Genomic DNA, 24164 nt, shown 5'->3' with positions numbered 1-24164 from the left:
TTTTTTTTTGAGAGCTATAGTTGATTTATAATGTTGTGTTAGTTTCAGGTGTATGTCAACATGATTCAGTTATATGTGTGTATATATAGGTTTATATATATATACATATATATATATATATCCTTTTTCAGATTCTTTTCCCTTATAGGCTATTACAAAATATTGATTATCGTTCCCTATGCTATACAGTAGGTCCTTGCTGGTTATATATTTTATATATAGTAGCGTGTATATGTTAATCCCGAACTCCTAATTTACCTCCCCCACCCCATTTCCCCTTTGCTAACTCTAAGTTTGTTTTCTGTGTCTCTGGGTCTATTTCTGTTTTATAAATAAGTTCATTTGTGTCATTTTTTTGTAGATTCCACATATAAGCAATATCATATGATGTTTTTCTTTCTCTGTCTGGCTTACTTCACTTAGTATGATAATCTCTAGGTCCATCCATGCTGCTGCATGTTGCTGCAAACGGCATTATTTTGTTCTTTTTTACGGCCGAGTAGTATTCCATTATATATATATATATATATATATATATATATATATATATATATATATATATACACACACACACATAAGCTGCTAATGCCTTTCCATGCCTCATGTGGTTTCTCACCTACAGTCACTCCAGTCCTCTCTCTAGCACTCTGGTTCTTATATATATATATCTCACATCTTCTTTATTTATTCCTCTGTTGATGGACATTTAGGTTGCTTCCAAGCCTTGGCTATTGTAAATAGTGCTGCAGTGAACATTGGGGTGCATGTATCTTTTCGAATTATGGTTTTCTCGGGATATATGCCCAGTAGTGGGATTGCAGGATCATATGGTAACTCTATTTTTAGTTTTTTAAGGAATTTCCATACTGTTCTCCATAGTGACTGTACCAGTGAAATTGGTGAGATTCTTGAGTGTTGTAGGAATAAAAACCATCACCTAATTCTTTGCTATATGATTTGGATGAAGTGGTTAGATGGGGGGGAGGGGAATAGGAGAGAGAGAGAATGCATCTTGGCAGAGTGGAATGTACCTAGATTTGGAGGTCAGGTAAACGTGAATTGGAACACCACTTCTACATATTTCAATCAGGGTGGCCTTCAACATGTCAGTCAGGCACTCTTAGCCCCCTCAGTCTCATGTGAACAATAGGGATGACAAGAATTGGTACACACATGCAGGGCTGAAGACAGAGAGGGAACTGGGCACACACTGGATCTCTTCCTCTCTTTCTAGAGCATCACAGTCCAAGCATGCAGCCCTCACTCAGCAGAAGGAAGTGCTCTTGCCCTGCAGGTGGAGATGCCCAGAAGACAGGGGTGAGGTGCTTTCTCTAAGAGAGGAATTGAGGAATAATAGTTACATGGAGGTACCACAGCCATCTGGCCTTAGAGGTCTCAAAAATAAGGGAACTGGTGGCATTCTAATTTGCTGGCAGAACCCCTTTTCTTCTGAGGCTCTTTGATTTCATCAACCTAAGCCTTTCTGCTCTTTTGTAATATGGCAAAAATATTATCTGGGGAGGCCACAGATGTGCATTCATTTCAGGCGTCCATCACTGTCCTCAGGACCATTTTATGATGTTTTATGCAAGTCTCTTTTCAGGGAATAGGGAGTTTAGTGTTTGTTGTAGACAGACTCTGGGATATGTAAATGGCTGTGTGGAAGAGAGAGAAAGATTCAAAAGGCAGTGTCATCACTTAACAGCTTCACCCTGAGACTCAGGCATATCAATACTACATCAAATGCTGTTTCTTACAAGGCAAACTGACTGCATGGAAAGAGCACAGGGAGGGACCAGGAGGAGTTTGATCCTACACTGAGGCAATGTGAAGCCATAGGAAGATACCTGCATTTAAGTCAAAAAGCCAAACATATGATTAAGAATCTGCCACTTAGCTGGTAGTGGGACCTCCCTCAGCTCCGAGAGTGGTGGCTCTGCCTCATTCCCTGTAAAGTGAAGCCACTGGGTGACATTTTCTACAAGTGGTTTCCGGGTTCATGTTCTTGTTTGGAGTTGGGGTGAGATATCTTGGGGGCACTTCTGATTCATACACCATCTCCTTACTATACTGGTTTCCTCTTAACGGTTGGGATGATATCTTATTCACAATTAGATGGCCAATGCCTGAGCTCAAAGCAGGACACCAGTAAAAGCTGAATGTATGATTTGAACCCGATACTTCAAGTTCAAACTTGATATTGCCACCATAGACTCTCAAGAAGAAGAAATAGAAAAGAAAAAAAGCATATGGTGCAACAAGATCTCTGCCCATTTTACACCATGCCAATTAGTAAGTGTTCATTCACACGGTGACAAATTATCCTTGCATATAAACTGTGAAGTGTATTTGAAAGAAAGGGTTTAATTCAAGTTGATATTTCTGTACCTCTTTCTTCTGGCTGACATTTTGCTATAAAGCACAATTATTCCTGACACTAAATGTGTTGAAACTAGACGACAACTTTCTTTTTCCTTTACAGAAGAAAAATTCTAGCATGATACTAATGAATTTAAGAGTTTCCACATGACCAATAAACAATAAATTTCACCCTTTGTTAAAAAGGTGAAATTATCTATTTTCTTCTGTTGGAGAGAATAGCAAAATCAACTTGCTTTTAAAAGTAATTCCTTGAAACCATTATTTATAAATACTTATATGGCTGTATGTACTATATAAAGTTATTTTAATGGTTAATCTCAGGTATGTTAAGACGAATTTTAAGACATTTTTTTACTTTTTTTTCTTTTTTGCGGTACGCGGGCCTCTCACTGTTGTGGCCTCTTCGGTTGCGGAGCACAGGCTCCGGACGTGCAGGCTCAGCCGCCATGGCTCATGGGCCCAGCCGCTCCGCGGCATGTGGGATCTTGCCGGACCGGGGCACGAACCCGTGTCCCCTGCATCGGCGGGCGGACTCTCAACCACTGCGCCACCAGGGAAGCCCTAAGACATTTTTAAATTCAATTTCAGAGTGAAAATTTACTTAGCAAAAGCTTTTTCTAGCTATTGCTCTAAAAACTTTACAAATAGTAACTCATCCATTAATTTCTATAACAAACTTATGAATAGGTACTGTGAATATTCTTATTTTAAAGGATGGAAACTGAGGCCCGGATAGATTAAGCAACTTCTGCAAAGTTATGCTTCAGATAAATTGTAGTGCTGAATCTGAGCCCATGACGTTTGGCTCTAGAGTCTGTGTCGTTAGCCAGTGAGCAATACCAGCTATCACCACTTGTCGGTTTCTGAGATTCATAAGGAGACGATATGGACACTGTGATAAAAACAGTAACCTAGATGCCACATGCAGTAAACCAGTATGAGAACTCATATACTCATAATATGACTGTGATGAAAATGTTAATAACGGTAAACATTTGTCCAGTGTTCTTGTCTGCCTAACATTCTTCTAAGTGCTTTCAATGAGTTGAGTCACACATTTTCACAATAAGTCTGCACAATAGTATTATTGTTATCCCCATTTTACAGATAAGTAGTCTGAGGCATAGCAAGATTAAGTAACTTGCTCATAGTTCCACAGCCAGCAAGTGGAGGAGCTGAGATATGAACACTGGATGCTTGGTTCCAAGACCTGCATTGTTATCCCCTATAATCCCATGTGATACTGCCTCTCTAAGAGAAGGCTGAAGATCAAATATGGACACATATCATAAGACATACCATAATAGTCTAATGATGAAAATAATTTAAGTTTTGGTGGCACTCTGGTGGGGGGTAATACTGTAACTAAAATATTAAACCAAACTAGAAAGAGGAAAGCATTTTATAGCAATGATCAAAGTGAAGAGGAACAGGAAGTGATTATATCAGTTCATCAACAACACAGTACAACCAGGTCCTTGAACAGCACTAGTACACAAAAGTAAGTCTTTGCTTTTTTATTTTTAAAAAACCCTGTTTCAGGATTTCTATATGTATAGGTTAAAAAAGATGTGTTCAGAAAGATTATTATTATTTGTAAATGCTTCTAAAATCTAGAGATCTGGTTGATGTATGCAGTGGTACAGAGTCTGCAGGAATCACTCATGAAAATGAACAGGAGACCGCCCTCCTAAGAAGACCTTCATGTTGTTAACAACTAAGGAAATATATCAGTGTTCTAACTGGTTTTAATAAAGACCCCCAAGGCAGTTCTTGAACAGTCCTTCCTTTTAAGCACCTTCTAGCAGTATGCAAGAATGTCTAAGCATTGAGGTTCCACTAAAACATACAGGAGGACTTTATTTTATGATGGGAGGATATTGCTTGCAAGGAAAAATAAATGTTGTTGAAAGTCACAGGAGTAATAACATGACAGGAAAGTGGATTTGCAAAACCACCAGCTCTAAGTGGAAGGCTCGCCCCTCTATCTTGAGAGCAGATAGCCCGTCATAAGCTACTGAGCCTTGAGCATAAAACTCACTGTGTTTGCTTTTGTCTCCGTTAAAGAAAATGACATACGGGTGTTTAAGTATATTTGGACTCGTGCTGGAAATTGTTATCGGGTAGAGAAAAAAAGACGAAAACGCTTAGCAAAAATCAAACGGCTTTGGTTTTTTAGCTTTCTCCTCCCCCACAGAGCTGGAAGGATCAGACAGGCTGACCTGTTCTTTTCATTTCCAGGGAGTTAATTTACAGTTAAAGACAGGTTATCATTACAGGTTATCATTACATTAAGAATATTACCGAGCCCACCACAACTCAAAACCTTATTCTGCAAGTGCAGTGTCCTCTTGTCAGGAGCTCAGGGGCTCTGGTCCCCACTGCAACAAACACAGCTTTGTGACCAATCGGATTCCATTATGCAAATTAATTCAAGCATATTTTATTCCCCGTTCAGATCTCATCATTCAGCACTGAGCTGGTCTCTAGTTTCAAATCAAATCACAGGAATTATGCCATGTCTGTGGAAATCACAGAGAATGGAGAGAGGAAGTATTACAAGAACTACTGAATCACATTTCTTCCCCGATTTCTACGCTTGGAGCAAAGCATAAGCTTGTGGTAAGTCACTTCTGCTCAGGTGCAGAATACACAGCAGAGACTGCCAAGCAGGCATTGTATATGTTACTCCACTCTCTGATACCAACTTCAAATGTTAAAGTAGGTAGCTAAGGGCTTCCCTTAGCTGGTGGCGCAGTGGTTGAGAGTCCGCCTGCCGATGCAGGGCACACGGGTTCGTGCCCCGGTCCGGGAAGATCCCACATGCCGCGGAGCGGCTGGGCCCGTGAGCCATGGCCGCTGAGCCTGCGCGTCCGGAGCCTGTGCTCCTAACAGGAGAGGCCACGGCAGTGAGGGGCCCGCGTAGCGCAAAAAAAAAAAAAAGTAGGTAGCAAAGAGGGCTCCTTATCAATGACCATGACGTGCTTTAAGGGCAAGTGGAATGTTTAAAACTGTTCCATGTAAGTTTCATTCTCTGCTTCTAGAGAAATAGAGAACCACAGGAGTGTCAGCTTTGGAAGTGAAAAGATCAGACCATGCCTGGTATTGGGAAGGCCTGGGTCCAAATCCTAGTTCCATCACTTATGGGCTATATAAAGTTAGGTAATGATAGTTGAAATTATCCTTGACGAGGTGCTTGATTTTTCTAGTACTCGGCAGTATACTCAGGGCTTGATATACACCATTTAACTGTATTTTCACCACAACTGTATGTAAATATCACCCACAATATAATCTACCAGGAAACTGAGGTTGTGAGTGATGAAGTAAATCACTCAAGGATACACTCTGAAACACGGGCAAGGCTGCAATTCAAATTCAAATTCATGTGACTGCAAGACCCATGCTTCGGCTTTGCCTGGCTCCCAAACACGAGTCCATGTTCCTGATCTTCAACACAAGGACATGGTTCAGACCATCTCCAAGGATGGTCTAAACTCCATATTGTATTTGACATTGAAAAAAATCTTCGTTAGATGTGAAGTTCATTTGAGCATGTACAATCAGCCTTTATATTCTTAGGCTTTTGTGGCCACAGAGTATTCTAGAAATCCATCTTAAGTCCCCAGACCCCAAACATATAGAATCATTCACTGATTATTTATTAATCTTTTCAAGTAATTAAATCATCTTCAAATGATAAGATGACTAAACACAATCTGTGATATGAAGAACTTATTATTTTTGCTCTACTCAATCCTTAAGGTAGTCTTTTTCTCACTGTAATATTTTAAAATGTTAATCATTAAGATGAATAAAATATATCATCACATACAGTTAATAACACTGTCATCAGTATCATCTTGGGCTGTGAATACACACCCTATATGAATGTGTGGAAAGAGAGAGATCTTATTTTCCATTTTTCTTCTGCATGAGTGAAAGTACCTGAGGGAAGATTAGGGCAAAAATGGTAATGATAAACAGATGCTCGACATAATGTAACGTCATTTGTGGTATCAGAGGCCTGTACGTAAATCTCTCTTTGTCTCAGAGCAGTGAATATCTATAAAGCTTTCTTTACTTCCTGGTTCCTTCATTCAGCAGTAACTTTTCACAGTGCCAGACCTGGGTTGGACCCTGGAGGCTGCAGTGCCTCTCTGATCTGTAGACTCTACTCAAACAATGGTGAGACAGTTGTCTAAGCAGATAAATGATCGTATGATGTGATAAGTGCAAACAGGACTGGGTAAAAGAACACAGAGGAATCAGTGACCACATCTCTGCAGATGAATTTGTAACATATCACTCCTGCCTTCTGGCACTTGCCTACTCCAGCCCCTTCCAAGCAAATACCTATATTAACAGTCTCCCACATCTGGAGTTTCCACTCTCACCCAGAGCCATGGATGACTGAACCACATATAGTCCAGTGATAACCAAACCATAAACCAACCCCTGATTTTATCCAACTGTGTAACCTCGTTCAAAATGATAACCTGGGGGGCTTCCCTGGTGGCGCAGTGGTTGAGAGTCCGCCTGCCGATGCAGGGGACACGGCTTCATGCCCTGGTCCGGAAGGATCCCACATGCTGCGGAGCGGCTGGGCCCGTGAGCCATGGCCGCTGAGCCTGCGCGTCCGGAGCCTGTGCTCCGCAACGGGAGAGGCCACAACAGTGAGAAGCCCGCGTACCGCAAAAAAAAAAAAAAGATAACCTGGGTGAATCAGATTCACTGGGGAACTTTAATGAAAGAAAACAGGACCATTTGCCAGTTAGTAAGGGAGCTGAAACAGAAGGTTATGAGGCACCTGGGGGATGGAGTAGCCACAAAGTGGCATCTTAGGGCCAGTGTTTCAGTGAAATCAAAGTATGAGCAAGTCAGTTAGAAACCAAACAGAAACAAACGTGGCCTCTGTCCCTGAGCCACGCAAATGGCAGAGCACATGGCCCTGTTATCTGAAGATCTTGGCAATCAAGGACTTCCTCCAGCTGTTGTCTCCACAGGGCCCAGCCCTACTGATATTCTGTTTCTGAATTTCTATGAGGTTGTTTGCACTGCCCTCCCTATACATCAGATGACAATTAGCCCCTTGTGCATGAGCTAACTTGAGTGCTTTCTTTTATCATCAAACAGCAAACCTAGTAAACTATCAATACAATAATCAAGAGGAAAAGTTAGGTGGTTCTTCCCCTGGTCAAGGGTGAAGTACTATAGCTGTGGAGATCCTTTGTTCAGATGTAGAAAATGCCTATTTCTTCTCTAAATTTCCAAGGAATACTGGGCAATAGGGAGAGGTGTACAACAAAAGTCAAGACACTTGTGTTGTAGCAAAGGTTCTGCCACTAAACAGTTGTATAACCTTAGAAAAGACACTCTTCCTTTGGGACTGAGTTTCTCCTTCTATAAAATAGAAGACTGGCAACAGCCTGTTAAGGAGCTGTCTAAAGGAGCCTGTGAGTCTGTGCTGGGCTGAGACACAGCAACTTTCCCTGGATGGAGAGAGATGAAAATTCATTTAGAAGGTCTGGATCCTGCTGCACTGGCAGGGCTGCTCCATGCACAACTCCAGGAGTCCCACTTACATCAGCTATAATGTGAATGGGGCCCTCTGGGACTGGGCAATGCAAGACCTGCTAATGCGACAGGTATTAAAACCCAGCATTAGGAGTCAGGACTTTACCTGATGGCCAGTGGGAATCCATTAAGTTCTCTGGTCAGGAGATTGATGGAGTCCGAGCTGTCAGGGGTATACAGGATAAACCAACATGAGAAATGGCAGTTCTGACAAAATTGTTGAGAGCATGGGCTCAGGAGTCAGATGGGGTTAGAGGATTACAGCTCAAGAGTTACTACTCACTACGTGTGTGACTCAGCCTCTGTAGGTCTCCACACCGCAATGCTGAAGATGTGAAGAACACCAGGACCGGTCTTAACGGGGGAGTTCTAAAATGAAACAAGATGGTGCATGAAGAGAACTCCGTGTAGTACTTGACATGGGCTGGCACACAGCAGGTGATAAAGATGATAAATTAGGAGTTTTGTTCCTTCAACAAGAATACATAAATAAGTACTATAAGCCCTGGATGCATGAATATGGCATATAATACACATACAACATGCAGTACGGTGCAAGCCTCACAAAGGTGTCCAGGAGGCTGTCCATTAAGGAGATACAGACAAACCGATATTTATAATAGGGATTGCTAAATGCAATGATACTAATATATGAGTCCAGGGAGACTCCTGGAGTCATTGCAATAGTTCAGGTGAGAGATAGTATGGTTCTGAACTAGAAAAATAAGCCTTGTATGGAGGAAAGAAGGCCTTTCTAGAAATCATGCGATGTGAAGGGCCTTGGGAACTGGACAGATTGAGGATAGAGGATGCAACTGCAGTCTGGGGAGAGTGAGAAGACAGTGGTGCTACTTCTGGCCTCAAAAGAAGAAGACACTGGTTTGGGGATAAAAAACATGAGTTTGGTTTTAAACATATTAAGCTTGTAAAGCCAATGGATTGATGCTCAAGTGGAAAGCTCAGAGTAAGTCCAGTTCCCAACTTCTTCCAGTAGTAGGTATTGTCAATGTCAGCATTTCTGTTTCAAGTTCGGACATTTTGTTGCATTAATTAATCTTAGAATCTCAGAACTGGGGGAAATCCTAGCTTAGATTTTCCACTATTCATCCTTCTTCAACAGACAGATGGGAAAACTGAGATACAGAAATGATAAGTAACTTGCAAAATAAAAGACAGCATGAACAAAACCTAAAGACCTCACTGTATGGAGCGAAAATATAGGGGGAGGAACAAGTATCGACAGTGAAAGATAATTTTTATAACATCTATCCTGCCCTTTCCCCTCAGAACCTGGATTAAAAGCAGTCCTCCTTTTCAAATGATTTCTATGAAACGGCCAGTCCAGGTTCAAGAAAGGAACGGACATTCAGAAATAAGGACCTGGGAGCTCTTTAAAGATGATCAGTGGAGAACTGGAAGAGGAAAAGCAATCTACATGTTCTCCCTAGAATGTGACATCCTGCAGAGAACCACAAAGTCTGTTTTTTAAAGCATAAACAATAAGAGGAGGAGTTATCCCAGGGTGGCCTTAATAACTGACAAGGGCTTGATGTGGTTTTTTGAAATAATTACTAAGGCGAGGAGAGAGAGAGTGCCTCCAATCACCACCTCCGAGAGCCTTTAGAATTCTGAGAAGGCCAGCCTGTGACCTCAATCCACTGCGGTCCCTGTGCATCCGTCCAGCTTAATCAGCCGCTGAACAGGAGTGAGGAATGGAGAGTCAAGCTGCTTCCAATTATCAGAAGCTTGATTTTTACCCGAGTGTGGGTGGGCTGTTCTGGAGGTCTCTTTCTAATGGACCTCCCCAAACTATGCTATCATTGCTAGGAGTAGACTAAACTCTGCCGTATTTTAAATGGCTTTTTTTTGTATCTTTACATACCCCACAGAGAGTCCCTGCCCCTCCTTGTTTTCAGAAACCAGACACCAACAATAGCTTCATAATGATCGCATTGTGGTTTCAAATAATCCAATCTTTGAAGCCCAATTCTTTCTTTTCAAATGCACTAACATCAGTTATCAAAAGTAAGAGTTTTTTTTTTTGAAAAAAGTTAAGCATAAAAGAAAAGTAATGGGATACAGCAAACTAGTCAAGTGCCTTGTACGTGTGCAGAGCATTTTCTGAAGCATATGCCAAACACTCTCAGACAGGCAGGACTTTCAAAGGCAACGCTAAGTGTCTTTTGTGGCTCTCAGATGATATGGTTCACTTAATTAGATTTTCTATAATCCCAGGTTAATCCTATTGTGAATTACAGACGTGAGTTCACTTGCTTGGCAAAAACATCTACTGCTACAAATGCATTTCTGGAAAAAATGCATACCTTACTTATAATTCATTACCAGAGTCATTATCACAAAGAGACCTACTTCATCCTCTCTCTCTGCCAGGAAGAAGGACCATTTCCATTCGTTTGATCACACTGTACTTTTTTTTTTTTTTTTTAGCGGTACGCGGGCCTCTCACTGTTGTGGCCTCTCCTGTTGCGGAGCACAGGCTCCCGACGCGCAGGCTCAGCGGCCATGGCTCACGGGCCCAGCCGCTCTGCGGCATGTGGGATCTTCCCAGACCGGGGCACAAACCCGTGTCCCCTGCATCTGCGGGCGGACTCTCAACCACTGCGCCACCTGGGAAGCCCACACTGTCCTTTTAAGCAATTTAATAAGGGCACTTTTAACCTTTCCTTTTCCCTAAGATGTGGGAACATAGCCAAGTTCTCACTGAATTCCTTGCCCCTGACTACAGTGATGTATATGCCGACATGGCCTCTGCCCCTCATAGGGCTTAAAATTTAGACTATAGTGTCTCAAGAACTTTTCTGCATATTAGAATTAACCAGAGGGGAGCAAGGTTATTTGAAAAATCCTATTGCCAAGGCCTTACTCTAAACCACTTGAAAGCAAAGAAACCAGGATTCAGTATTTTTGAAGTTCCCCGGGTGGTTGCAGTGTACATTCAAGCTGAGAACCACTGATCTAGAGCTATACCCGCCAATATGGTAGCAACCTAGACACATGTAGCTTTTAAAATTTAAATTCATCTAAATTAAATGAAATTTAAAAGGTACTTCCTGCACATGCTAGTCCCATTTCAAGTGCTCAACGGTGATTTCAATCATCGAAAAACAACTTCTCTTATTAGTCAGCGTTGGTCTTGGGCACTAAAACATCCTCATCTTAAGCAGAAATGTCTGTTCAGGAAATGAAGGTAGACAAAGAACACTGTCTAGGCATTCAAAACCTGCCATGAACTCATTGCTTACGGCCAATCATCTAGACCTCAGTTTTCCTATCTGTGGAATAAAGGGCTGGGTAACACAGTGACTCTCCACATGACATTAGCAGAATGCCTGGAAAAATCAAGGGATAGGACTACAATGGGTGGGGGATGGCTGAACCAACAGGCCCCGTACTCCACAGCAAACAGGACACACAGCTAGACTGGGCAAAATGCTTCCTTGAAAAGCAGTTCAGCTGCATTAGAAACAATAAAGGAAAAAAGAAACCGCTTCTGAGATCTTGATACCTAACAGACTTGCTGTCTCAATACAGCAACAGTAAGTAAGTTCCTGCTTCAGTGCCTATAATCTCCTGGTTTAGGGAGGAGGTCCGGGCTCAGGAAACCGTGGGACCACTGACAACCGACAGCTCACTTCACCTTTGTGAATCTGTTTTCTCTTATGAAAAGAAAGGCAAATGATGCATGACCTCCCTGGCTCCCAAGTTAAGTTGAGGGTCGAATAAGATAATGGTTTGGGAAGCTCTTTGTAAAAGCATAATGTGGGCTACACAAGTGAGGGGACGCATGATGAGATGCTGACAGCAGCGGCAACTTCCATTTCTTTGAGTAATTTGTAAAGTTTTGGCTTTTAACCTTTAGTGGTGTGGATTGTAGATAAATGTAAATGACCTGTTACTCTTACAGAAAGGAGATGTGATTTCACTCCTTTTCTCTGATAAGGTTATAAAATCTGCCAGATGCTACAAATGTACACGGGCATCCTTGTTGTTTGCCCCAGGACCAGAGGGAATTCTGTAGTGGTGACTTGTGAAGACACTGACCTCCTTGCCTAGAGGATGGTGTGTGTGCTGGGGAGAGGGGGCTGGCTGATTCCAGCAAGGACCCAGACTTGATAGGCATAAAGGCCAGAAGTTTCTCTGCAGAGACTAAGGGGTCTTTCAGTTATCCTTGATATGGGATGAGAATGGAGCGATGATAAGGAGTATGGACAAAGCTGCCAAGTACTTGTCACATGAGAGGGTGGGCTCTCCTGACCGGATGAGTTAGGGAGGCCATCTTGGCAAATCACTCATTCTCCATTCAGCCTCCTCTTGAAACAGCCCAGTCCATGGGGAAGAGGGGGGTGGCATAACTGTTAGTGAGTTATCATCTACAAACTAGGTTCTGTTTTTTTGAGCACCTACTGTGTGGTAGGCACCTTGCTAGGTGCTAGATACTTTATGTAGATTCTTCATAGCCTCTCTCCCTCCAGCATCTTTGAGTTTTGCATTATCGCCTCCTTTGTCCAGATAAGGAAACAAGGGCCAGAGGAACTTCACTTTCAGAGCATTCGGTTTAGTTGGCACCTGAAATGAAATTTGAAGCCATATATGGCCCATTCGGAAGCTCTTATCTTTCCACCTTTGATGATGAACGTCTCTGTAATTGTCCTCTGAAGGTCTTAATTTTTCCTTCTGGGGATGCTCAGAGCTCAGCAGAATCTTATTCCACATCACAACCACTTAATAAATATTTGTAGGATCTCTGCAATTGTTAAATGCTGCAAACTTAGGTGAAACATATTCTTTGCTCTCAAGAAACTCAGGTTACTAGCATTTTTAGAGAGTGCGTATTTCCTCCAAGAGTCTTGCAATTAATTCTCCAATTCAAACAAAACCAGTCCCCTAACATTTCCTTAGAGGAATTGCCCCAACCCTTCCCTAGGTGTTCTCCAGCCTGCCCCACTCTTCCAAACAGTCCTTGAAGGAATGAATCGTGATTTCCAAACCTCTCTCTCACAACATTTTCCACTTTAGAACAAAATTTTCCTCTATATCCTTCACTGCCTCAGCCTCAGAGAAAGTGCTAATGAGTAATAATATGCAAGTGGTGCAGGGAACTATAGGAAGGCAGCCAGACAATAAATGTCTTCCAACAATAGGAACCAGCCCAACGTGAGATAGCTCTGTGAGATCTCATGAGCTAATCATCACTGAAAAGATTAGGTATGTAGCTCATGGAAGGAAGGATTATGCCTTCATGGAGGCAAGTCCCACACATCAACAGTTCATCTGAGGGCATCCAAGGTGAGGCCCAGAAGTATTCTCTGACAGGAAGACCACGGGTTGCTTCAATACCCACACTGCAAAGGAGATTCAATCCTGTTTTTAACAGCAAATGGAGAGGCGGTGACAATAACCTTTTTTTTTTAACAAAATTATGTAAACAAACAAAAAATATAAAACTTTAATCCGTGTATAGAGCACCAAGGTGACAAAGTACAATGGGATATTTCCCAGGTATGCCATGATGTCTCCCCAGGAGAAGCATGTACAGCAGGGGATGGGTTCTGCCCTTGCTCTCAAGAATCTTACATCCTTTAATCAAGTACCTCTTTCCAAAAAGATTTTATCAGAAGGGCAGACTTTTGCAATCCATGGTACTGCTGGTAAAGTGGAATGGGCTCTCTAGCATCACCCACTACGGGGAAGTCCCTTGGACCAGAGTTGCCCCAGTCACACAAGGGGCAGAGGAAGACTGAACAACAAAGTAGTTATTGTATAAGTCATGAACTTTATCGTCAAGGACTTACTTAGCCTTCCTGGCAAGACATCCATGACAGAGATGCCCACTCTTGCATCTCAAGGATGGCTGCCCTCAGGGACATAGAAACATGACTTGGTCTCCTCATTCAGTCTCTTCCTGCTTCTGAATACAACCTCTTCACTGGGTATCCCAGGCTGGGACCCTCTGCATCCCCAAGGTCTAAATTCCCATTCTCCATCTTCTATGCATACACATTTTAAGATCTAAACTCCAGCAACCTAGTAAATCCCACCCAGAACTCACAAGGTCGGGGCAGGTTGGGGAGGGGAGATTCAGAATTTGAAAGCTAGTTGATTTGACAAATATACACATTCAGAAAATACTAACAACCCCAGATTAAGTAGCTCATTAAAATGAACAGTAAAGATGAACATTCAGAGAGGTCAAAATATACTCAGGATGGCATAGACACTTCACCCAGAAAGGAAATAGGACCTAGATCTGGAAACAGAGGGGTAGAATTTTGGAATTTAGAAGTGGAAGGACAGTACTAAAGCCCCCTTCTTATTCCTCCTCAGAAGCCATGCCCTGCACATCATGAGTTGATGCCTTGTTTCTTGGGAAACCCACTACCTAATCCTCACCATGACTGCTTCTCTGGTGATAAGCCCAGTTGGACTGCCTAGGACTTTGAGGTTGTACCTAGGCCATGCCAGGTTTTTCTCCCTGGGGTCTGCCCCTGACTCTGGCATTTTTACCTACTTCTTGGGGTCTCCCTTCTATCTGGGCAGAGGAGACAGTAAATGATGCTGCCTCCTGCCTGTATCTGCTGTGTAACTCTGGCGATGACTGTACTTCTCCCTCAGATGTATACCCTTTGGACCAACCCAGAGCAAGGGCTCTGGGATTCTGGGATCTTAATATTTTCTACTGCATTAGAGTTATTCTAGCTAACCGCTCCAACCAAACACACACACGTGCGTGCGCGCGCGCGCGCGCACACACACACACACACACACACACGCCTGTGTCTCACCTTCCTGCCCTTCCCACTCTGCAGCTGAGATGTCCCAACAGGCCCTATGGCAGAGTCTCTGCACCTTGCTGCTGAATCATGTTTTATCCAGCAGGGAGTGAACTGAACCCTCGGCTGCTACATAAGTTAAATTCTTATTTTATGTCAGTATTTCACCAGCTTGTACACCCTCTTCAACAGATGCCCAGCCTTCACTTCTTGGGTAACCATTAAGATCTTCCTACAGGAGAGGAAAGATTTAAGTGTTACCCAGGATGCATCCTGGCAACAGGATGGAATGGCTTTTCTGAAAAGGGAATGGCTTTTCAGATTGTATCCAGATTGAAAAGTGACTCTTACCATAAGTGAGAATAGAGTATAGGTTTCTTGACATGAGAAGGGGATGGAGGTTTCACTTTGAGAACACTCAGAGTGAAACACCAGTGATATCTAAACCAAAATCCAAAAAATATCTTCCTGGGGTCATAAGAAAAAGCAAGTAGACATTTTGTTGAACATATTTAAAAGATGCAACATCTCCTTCAAATCATTACAAGTCACAGACTTGGCACTGAGATTGCACTTTGAGCAGGTAGATGAGAAAAGATACATTTTTTTTTTCCTGCAGAGAGTAATGAATTGTTATACAGCAGTAACTAACACAACATTGTAAAGCAATTATACTTCAATAAAGATGTTAAAAAAAAAGAGTAATGAAGACCTTAAGAGAAGGATGTGATTTTTTTTTTTTTTTCCCCCAGTGAAGCCATCTTGGAACAAGAAAGCATGATAAGGAGGAGAAATTCAGATGATAGCAGAATAGTGAAAATTCTTTTACTTATAACTGGCTAAAGAATTTTAAGTCAGTTCCTTAGTGAGCATGGAGAATCAGAGTTTATTTTGGAGACAACTAGACATCATGCATACTGGATAAATGGATGGTTTCAGAGTAAACTGTTTGCCCATATTCTATTGTATGGCTCTGGTAATCCTCAATACAGTTCCTTTTGCCGATGTCCTACACAACAGAAAACAAAAGCAATTTTTTTAGAGAGAACCTGGTGTCAATGGGCACACACCTGGCATTTGCAGTCAGGCTTGTGGTGTGCTGAACTGACAAAACTATGTTGCAATTACCCTTGATAAACCTGTTTTAATATGGCTCACTTCTCTTGAGTTGGGTTGCGTGTTGAACCAACTCTTGCTTTGCTAAGATGGGGCAGATTTCTAGGATCACAAACTTGCCAAAAGCCCTTTGTGTTACAGTAGAAAAATTTCCACTCCCAATCATATGAATTAGGAATGAATACTGGTTTGGGTCTCAGAAAGCCTGTGTGTTTAAAACCCTATCATGCCTGATGTCAAGCCTATCAAATCATAGTGGGCAGGTCATTAACTTTAGTGGAAAGCAGGGGTGCTAGACTTAGCAAATGAAAGTACAGGACATCCAAATAAATCTGAGTTTCAAAGAAACAACAGTTATTTTTAGTACAAGTATGTCTTATAAAATTTGGGGGACATATTTATACTAAAACACTTTGTTGTTTACCTGAAATTCAAATTTAACTGGAAGTCCTGTATTTTGTCTGACAAAATGGAAACATTTGTACAAATAAAGAACTGGACTAGGTAAGCCAATCTTCAAGCTTCAAATTATTTTTATCCTAATTTCCAGAATCATTTTGTCTTCAAATATCTTCTCTGTGAACTCAGAATTCTCTTGCCTATTTCTTCACAGAAGCAACATCACTGGGCAGAAGAGATCACATTTGGGTAAATGTTGACAGTTTGGGAACTTTTAAAATCAGTGTAACTGAGGTCAGAGAAAACCACGGAAGGATTTTAGATTTCCCAGGAGAAGGTAGAATAGGCCATTGGATATTGACAGGCGACCTACAGTGTAAAAGGCCTAAGGATGAAAGAATTATCTATAGTGCTAATTGATTGAGGAATTAGGAAGAATGAATATTCTCTTTCATCCTCTGACTTGACACCGGTTCTGAGAAAATAACCACTACCCAAATCTGAGAGTCAGGATCATTCATATTAGGAGCATGTGCCATGCTGGATTAGCAGGCAGCTTCCAAGGTCATTTCAGGAGGCAGCATTCATGGATCTTCATTCACACACACACACACAAATTAATAAAAATGCATTTGCCGAACGTGCCCTCAGCATGAAGTGGCAACCTGGTGTTAAGCAGAGGGAGTAACAAGAGGATGTTGTCATGGTCCTCAAGTCACCGAGTGTCTCATGGTGGTGGCGGCGGGCTGGGCAGCAGCCTGGAAAATTGGGAAACAATGTGGAAGGTGCTTTGATGGGGAAGTGAGAGAGCTGAGAGAACTCATAGGAGACTCACATAAATGATTGCACGAGCACGTGGTTGGTCAGAGAAGACTTAACTTGATAAGCCAGAATTAAGTCTTGAAATATATGAATGAATCAGATGTTCAGGGTCAGACCAGCAGGAACAAACATCTAAGGAGTGGAATTAGATGCTGTGTTCGGGTAACAATGGGAATGTGGGACTGTGAAAGCACGGGAACTGCTCGAGAAGAGGAAGTGGGTGAGGCAGGAAAGGTAGGCACAAGGCAGACCACAAGCAGAAATAATAAATAATAATTATAATACTGATAGCGTTTACTCTTTGGCCAATGCAGGTGAAGGCAATGCTTGAATTCATACCTGTACTGCAGCATGGAAAGACGGAAAGTCAGCAGCAAGTCAGCTGACCGTGCAAGAATAGCCAAATGTCCATCACTGTGGTTCTCCTCTGTCAAAAATAAATGGGTGTCTGCTTCAATTAGTCATTTTTCATCGTGAGATGTGTTAAGACCTTAGAACTCAGAAGCAGCAGAGTGCCTACGACTCAGATTTAAGGTGAGTGTGTTACGGCTGTGGGGGAAAAACAAAACCCAAAACCGACCACATCTGTCCCACCTTCAAGGGTGGGTGGTTGGGGGAAGGGACAGAGAACAAAGGGAGAGGCAGATAATATATTGTATTGCATGCCTGCAATAATTAGACCTTGAGCTAGGAGCGTGAATGGTACTTGAACTCCTTACAGTCTTGTGATGTAGGGATAATTATTCCTACTTGACAGATGAAACGGAGAATCAAAGAACTTAAGTTCCCCAAGTTCTGACACCAGATAAAATGGCATAACCTAAATTTGACCCCAGCTACAGGAAATAAGCTCAAATACACGTGCCAAGCATTCTCCAAATCCCTAACAAACTCAGCCAAAGAAAAGTGGCTCTTGGTATAACAGAGGTGGTACCTATGCAAAGAAGGAAATTAATTTTATTCTGATTTCCCCTGATCTGTACTGTATGTACCAAATCAGAGCCCTCTTTGCAAAATTAAGGGGATTAGTTATCTTTCCATTCAGTCAGAGTGGCATTATACTTGCATGCAGACATTCCTAGCTAAGCAGAGGAACATCAAGTTTTTACAAAATCATTCAAGAGGTGAGACCTAACCCTGATTAGCGTTTCAATAAGAAGCCTAAGACTAAATAGAGACTAAGCACAGGATCACAGAGGCAATTAGGCATCTTCTAGACAGCCAAGCTTTTCCTCAGACCAATCGACTTGGAGCAAATGAGAATTTTTTTTCCTATCTCTTTCTTTTTTCCCCCTGTTGTGAAATGAACTGCCTTAAATAACTGAGGAGGTGACAGCAAGCCCGTTAAAGAAAACGTTTGCCCATTAAGTGAGGCTTAATTAAACAGAGCACAGGCTAATTGCTCTCCCATCTAATAAGTGGTACACTGGTTAAAATCATTCTATTTACAGTGTTTGGTCTGGGAGGCCTGTGATGACACCCTACCAGTAAACTAGGGGAAAAAAACACACAGAGATTTTAAGAAATCACATGCCACTTTGCAAAGCAATGGATGAACTGGGATGTGTACATGCAAATGAAGTTGAGCAAATGTTAATATTTATGTCCGGTTACTCTCTCTTTAGATTTACTCAGAACGATGAAGCTACATTCACTTATCCCTTTAGATGAGGCATTTGGAATTACTGATAAAAGGCTTAGCTGTAGTACTGTGAGGGTCTAGTGATTGAAATTCTCCAAGAGTGCATCATCAATGCTCCATGACGATGGGGCTCATATGCGTTTTGTTCATCATCTTACTTCCAGTGGGTAGCTTGATATATTGAGCACGTGGGAAGCATTCAATGAATACTTGTTGATTGAGTCTGTGGGAAAAGACTTATAGTGGACACATTTGTGTCTAAAGTGGTAATCCTAGAAATGAGCTTGGATGGTATTATAGCCTGAATTGTGTTTCCCTAAAAGATGCTGAACTCCTAACTCCCAGTACCTCTGAAGGTGACCTTATGTGCAAATAGGGTCTTTGCAGATGATCAAGTTAAGATGATGATGAAGTCATTAGGGTAGACTCTCATCCAATATGACTGTTGTCCTTATTGAAAGGGGACATTTGGTCACTGGGGAACACCATCTATAAGTCAAAAACTGCCTGAGGCCCCCAGAAGCTAGGAAGATGGCAGGGCACAGATTCTCCCTCACAGCCCTCAAGAAGAAGCCCACTCTGCCAACACCTCAATTTTGGACTTCTGGCCTCCCAAACTGTGAGACAAATTTCTGTTGTTCAAGCCACCCAGTCTGTGGTACCTGGTTACTATGGCAGCCCCAGGACACTGACACAGAAGGAGAAGGGCAGAGTGCAGGCTGAGCAAGACGGGAAAATAGCCCATTGTGATTGTCCGTTCTTCCCAGTCACCCGCCCCCAGGCCATGAGCCTACACCCCCCCCCCCACCCCATAAGCCATGGGCACTGCTGTGGCCAAGAGCATGGGGTTTAAAGCCTACCTCTGCTCTTCCTCATCACACGCCTTCAGTTGAAAAGCGGGGGAATAGTATAGCACATTTCTCCTTGGGTGGCTGTGAGCATTAAATGAGATAATTCTTGTGAGGTGCTGGACACTGTATGTGGCATGTAGTAAGTGCTCAATAAATACTATTTCTTATCATTGTCAGCATTAAAGCCTCGGCCCCTAGAACTTTAGAGTGTTGAGGTCAATTTTACATTTCTCTGGTTTGTCATCGAATCAGTGTGCACATGGCTGTGTCTGGACTGTCCACATGGATCTGGCTGGTAACGTACGGTGCTTGGAGTCCAGGTGGGCCCCTCACCATTGGAGGGTTGTGGCCAAGAATTCAGGCTGTTCACACTGGCTTTAACAGGTGGTCTCCTGCTCTATATCATGCCCCACCCCACTGAGCGCACACACAGATTTATCAATAGGAGGCACTGGAATCTGCAAAGGCCTGGCCATGCTGGAACTGACCTTGGAGGCCTGAACAACAGCAGGGCAAGCCAGGGGCTGGGCTGCTGAGTGAGCATGGCAGTGGCCTCGGTGAGGCTGCTGGGAGCCCAGGTGATAGCGAGGGCTCTAATTCTGACTAGCGTTTCAGTGGGAATCCTCAGGTGAAAGAGAACACACCTGTCAGTCAGAAGGCAAGGGGGCTGCAATGAGGGAGGTGTCTAGGTCCTCCAGATCACCATACTGTGTAATGTGTCCAGAGCTCGATGATTATTATCTTACTTACCCCTCACAGCAACTCAGTGAGGTAAGAATTACTATCTTTACTTTACAAATTAGGAAAGTGAGGTTCAGAAGTCCTTTGGTAATTCCGGGCAAAGTCACAAAGCACATCAGTGGCTGGTATTCCAACCTGGTGGAATCACAGAGCTGCCCCAGCTAACCATTATGCTCCACTGCCTGCCGGCACTGTCCCTGCTAGAACGTTGCCCTCAGCGGGCAGTATTTAAGCCAGACTGAAGACTGCAGTATCAGGTCCCTCTGCTGATAGTTTATAGTCACACACTTAAAAAGGCGTAAATGCTTCTTGAATACCAGTGGCACTCATCCTTAATTTTCCGCATTGTTTATGAGATGCCTAGAATGGAACAATCACAACAATAATTCATACTTTATAGCACTTTGTAATTTACAAAGGACTTGCACACACATTAGCTCATGTTACACATCAGCCAACAAAAGCGAGGGTTATTATTATCCTTGTTTTATTGATGGAGAGTGAAAGAACAAGTCAGACTAATGTTCAGAGCTACCAGTGAAGGTGAAGGCTGCTATCTGAGAGTAGGGCTTAGGCTGAAAATCCTGCCCCAAGAAAGGAAAAACTTTCCTTGAGGGGGAACAGGGTTTCCAAAATCAGCTCCCATTTGGCCTTCCTCTCATCCAGGAGGACACAGCTGATTAACAGCGGCCAGTGGTAGGGGGGGCTCACAATCACGGGGTGCTTATTCCATGCTGAATACTGCACCTAGCACTCTATGTGCTTTATTTCATTAATCTGCGCACAGCCCTATGGGTTTTTTTACTACTGTTATCCCCATTTTATGGGTGAAAAATTGAAACTCTGAGAGGTTAAATAACTCACCAAAGGTCACACAACTAATACCACCCCTGACCATCTGATCTTAGAGGTTCTACTTTTAGCAATTTGACTTTAAGGACTGCCCAATTGGTACAGCCTTTCTCATAGAAAACAAATACTCTGTAGTATCTGTTTTCTTTCTTCCACCCCCGGAGCCTCCTGGCTTTCATTGCCCCTTGCACCAGGTCAGATTCAAGGCTTGGCTTCATCTGCTCAGGACTCTTAGAGGTGCTGGATCTGATACTGCACCTGCTCGGAAGGTGTCTGCTGTGTTCCTCCTCTGTACGGACTGTGGTTTGCAATTAAAGAGATTAATTTTGTGCCAACACCTGAATCCATGCATCCAAATGTCCTGTTGGAGGCAGCTTCTAAGTCACAGAAGACATGCAGACCCATCTCATCAGAGTCACAAGTCACTGCTCACCACAACCCACGTTAAGTGGCAGGACCTCCTCACGGCCTGCAGCCATCTTGTCTCTGGGTGGCTCTGACGAACTTCCAATATTCTCCCAAGACAGTGCTCTTGCCACTTGTAAAATGATTCAAAACACAGATCCCCCGGAAGAGTCCCAAAGAGATCATCAGTGAAGACGGTGCCACAGGCAACGAGTGTCCAGCTTCCAATGGAAGGTGAAATCTGAAGGCGAGAGGGATCACTGGGGTGCTAGGGTTTCAACTTGTTTGCAAACATCCATCACTCGACTTTGCCTCAAATGACTTGGAAAAAGAGGGATTTGAGTTGGGAAGACAGAGGACTGTAAAGGAGACGACAGGGCAGCTGGAGATTTTTTTCGCAAGAATGTGGGTAAAAGAGGAAATGAAATATACCGTGGCCTTGGCTTTCTGTCCACTAGAGAGGGAGAGTGGAGACATTCAGGGGGCTGACCAAGTCACTTCACAGTGGCCTGCCATGTACCAGAGAAAGCCAGATCGCCCAGACTGAGGAAGGCTCACTGCTATAGCTAAGAAGCTCCGTTTTGGATTTGAAGTATTAATTCAGCTTCCTTCTTCTCGAGTCACTTACCAGCTGTGAGGCATCAGGCAAATTAGTCAATCTTTCTCACACTCTGTTTTCTCATTTGAAAAATGGAGATAAAATGCTCCCCAGCCCAGGCACAGTGGTGGGAATTAAATGATACAAAGACAGCGTCCCTACGTGTCTGACACGTAGTAGGCTTCTTCCTCTTTCTGTTTTTTCCTCTCCAGTCCTGGATCCATGAACGATGTATCTTCTAACTAGAAGAATTCAGCCCCCACCTTAATCTTGGAAACCTGAGCTCACATCTCCACTTATCTGGGATCCACACATTACAGAAAGCACCCAATGCCAGCCTCCTGTCTACATCATCACATAGCCCAGCCCGAGCCAGAAGCACCCGCAGGTAGAAACCCTGATGAAGGCTCATGGAAAGCAAGAGAAGATGATAGCCGTTTCTATCGTTGTTGTTTTGCAATGGGCTGTTTTCCCTGAGAAGCCAGTAAGCATACCTTAATACCAACCTGCACTTTTTTTGGTTCACCTGTGATCATTTCTTATAGTTCATAGATTTTCAACAGAAGAACCACTGAACCCCGGGGCCCCAGAGTCAAGCTCCTCCCCCTAACCTCAGTTTACAAATAAGAAAGCTGAAGCTTAGAAAAGAGGCAAAACTTGGTCAGGCTAACTCTGTGGGAGGGAGCATTATTCAGACAGAAGTGTCTCTGCAGACTGGCTTCCTTACAGGGCTAAGATGAGTGGAAGCCTCCAGCCACGGCCAAACAAGGCCACTGTTCCTGCCAGCGTGCAGAGCTGGGCAGTTACAACTGTGGCAATCCCTAGCTGTCTCCTGGAGGTATGCAAGCAAATGTCATTATCAGTGATTCTAAGGAGGAGAATAAACATTTATCGAGTTATTACTATGTGCTGGGAACCGTGCTAAGTACTTTACGTGCATTGTCTCATTTGATCCTTGCAGCAGTCCTACGAGTACAAACAATGCCCCAGCACAAAGATGTCCACGTGTTAATTACCAGAACCTATAAATGTAGTAAACTGTAAGGCAAAGAGGACTTTGTGAATGTGGTTTAATTAAGGGTCTTGAAATGGGCAGATCATTCTGGATTATTCAGGTGGAGTCAGTGTAATCACAGGGTCCTTATACAAGGGAGGCAGGAGGGACAGAGAGAGAGAGAGAATGGATGAGAGAAGCAGAGGATGAGGTGATGAACTTTGAAGGCAGAAGAAGAGGCCATGAGCTGAGGAACCCAGGAGACACCTAGAATGTGAAGAAGATAAGTAATAAGATTCTCCCCTAGGACCTCCAGGGAACAGAGCCCTATGGATAACTTGATTTTAGCCCATGGGGCCCATTTTAGGCTGCCGATCTCCACAACTGTAAGATAATAAAGTTGTCTTGTTTTAAAGCCACTAGGTTTGTGGCAGTTCGTTACAGCAGCAACAGGAAACTAATACGCCCATTTAACAGATGAGAAAGCAGAAGCTTCACGAGGTTAAAGCACTCAGCAGAAGTCACACGTAGCGGCTCACAAGGAAGCTGAGATGAGGCACAGAGGGGGACGCCATAGCTCCTTCTCCTCTGTGCTGAGCTACATCGCGCTGGGGAAGGAGAAGGAAAGTACAGTTTCACAATTTAAAACATGCAAGTCCTTCTTCAACCCTGGGAGACAGTCAAGACGGTCACTGCTTCCTGCTCCATTAAAAACAAAAACAGACAAACACAAGCACAAGAGAGAGTTACTGTTCTGTTCAAAGTCACAGTTAGAGGAAGACCCAAAATTCCAACCCAGGTCATTGTGTGTGACGCCACTCCCGGCCCATGCGCTGCGCTTCTTCTGTATTTTGTGGGGCACTTTAGTTGGCACCATCCTTCTGCAAAGAGGAGCACCCTGTTCATGGAAGCCAGCACATGGTGCCAACAGAGCCCAGTGGAGGCCGTGCCTGTCGCCACCTTCACAGGCTAACGCTCAGGCCAGCTCGAGGGG

The 24164-nt window shown here is 43.2% G+C and overlaps 1 protein-coding gene across 3 annotated transcripts in view; it reads right to left on the bottom strand.

Annotated features, from left to right (window-relative positions):
• CDH11 (cadherin 11) overlaps positions 1-24164 on the bottom strand; it is a 140996-nt gene that overhangs the window by 48449 nt on the left and 68383 nt on the right. The window contains exon 3 of one of the 3 annotated variants that reach the window (XM_079908740.1): positions 8243-8328. The exons of 1 other annotated variant lie outside the window; for it this stretch is intronic. The gene's annotated coding sequence lies outside the window, so the exon portion shown is untranslated. Of the gene's footprint in view, positions 1-6264; positions 6281-8242; positions 8329-24164 lie in introns of those variants that run through there. One more of the 3 variants, XM_079908741.1, reaches the window with a different exon arrangement.

This window comes from Stenella coeruleoalba, assembly GCF_951394435.1.
Source record: "Stenella coeruleoalba genome assembly, chromosome: 20".
NCBI lineage: Eukaryota > Metazoa > Chordata > Mammalia > Artiodactyla > Delphinidae > Stenella > Stenella coeruleoalba.
Note: the sequence above shows the minus strand (reverse complement) of the source record. Positions and strands in the feature narration are given on the sequence as shown.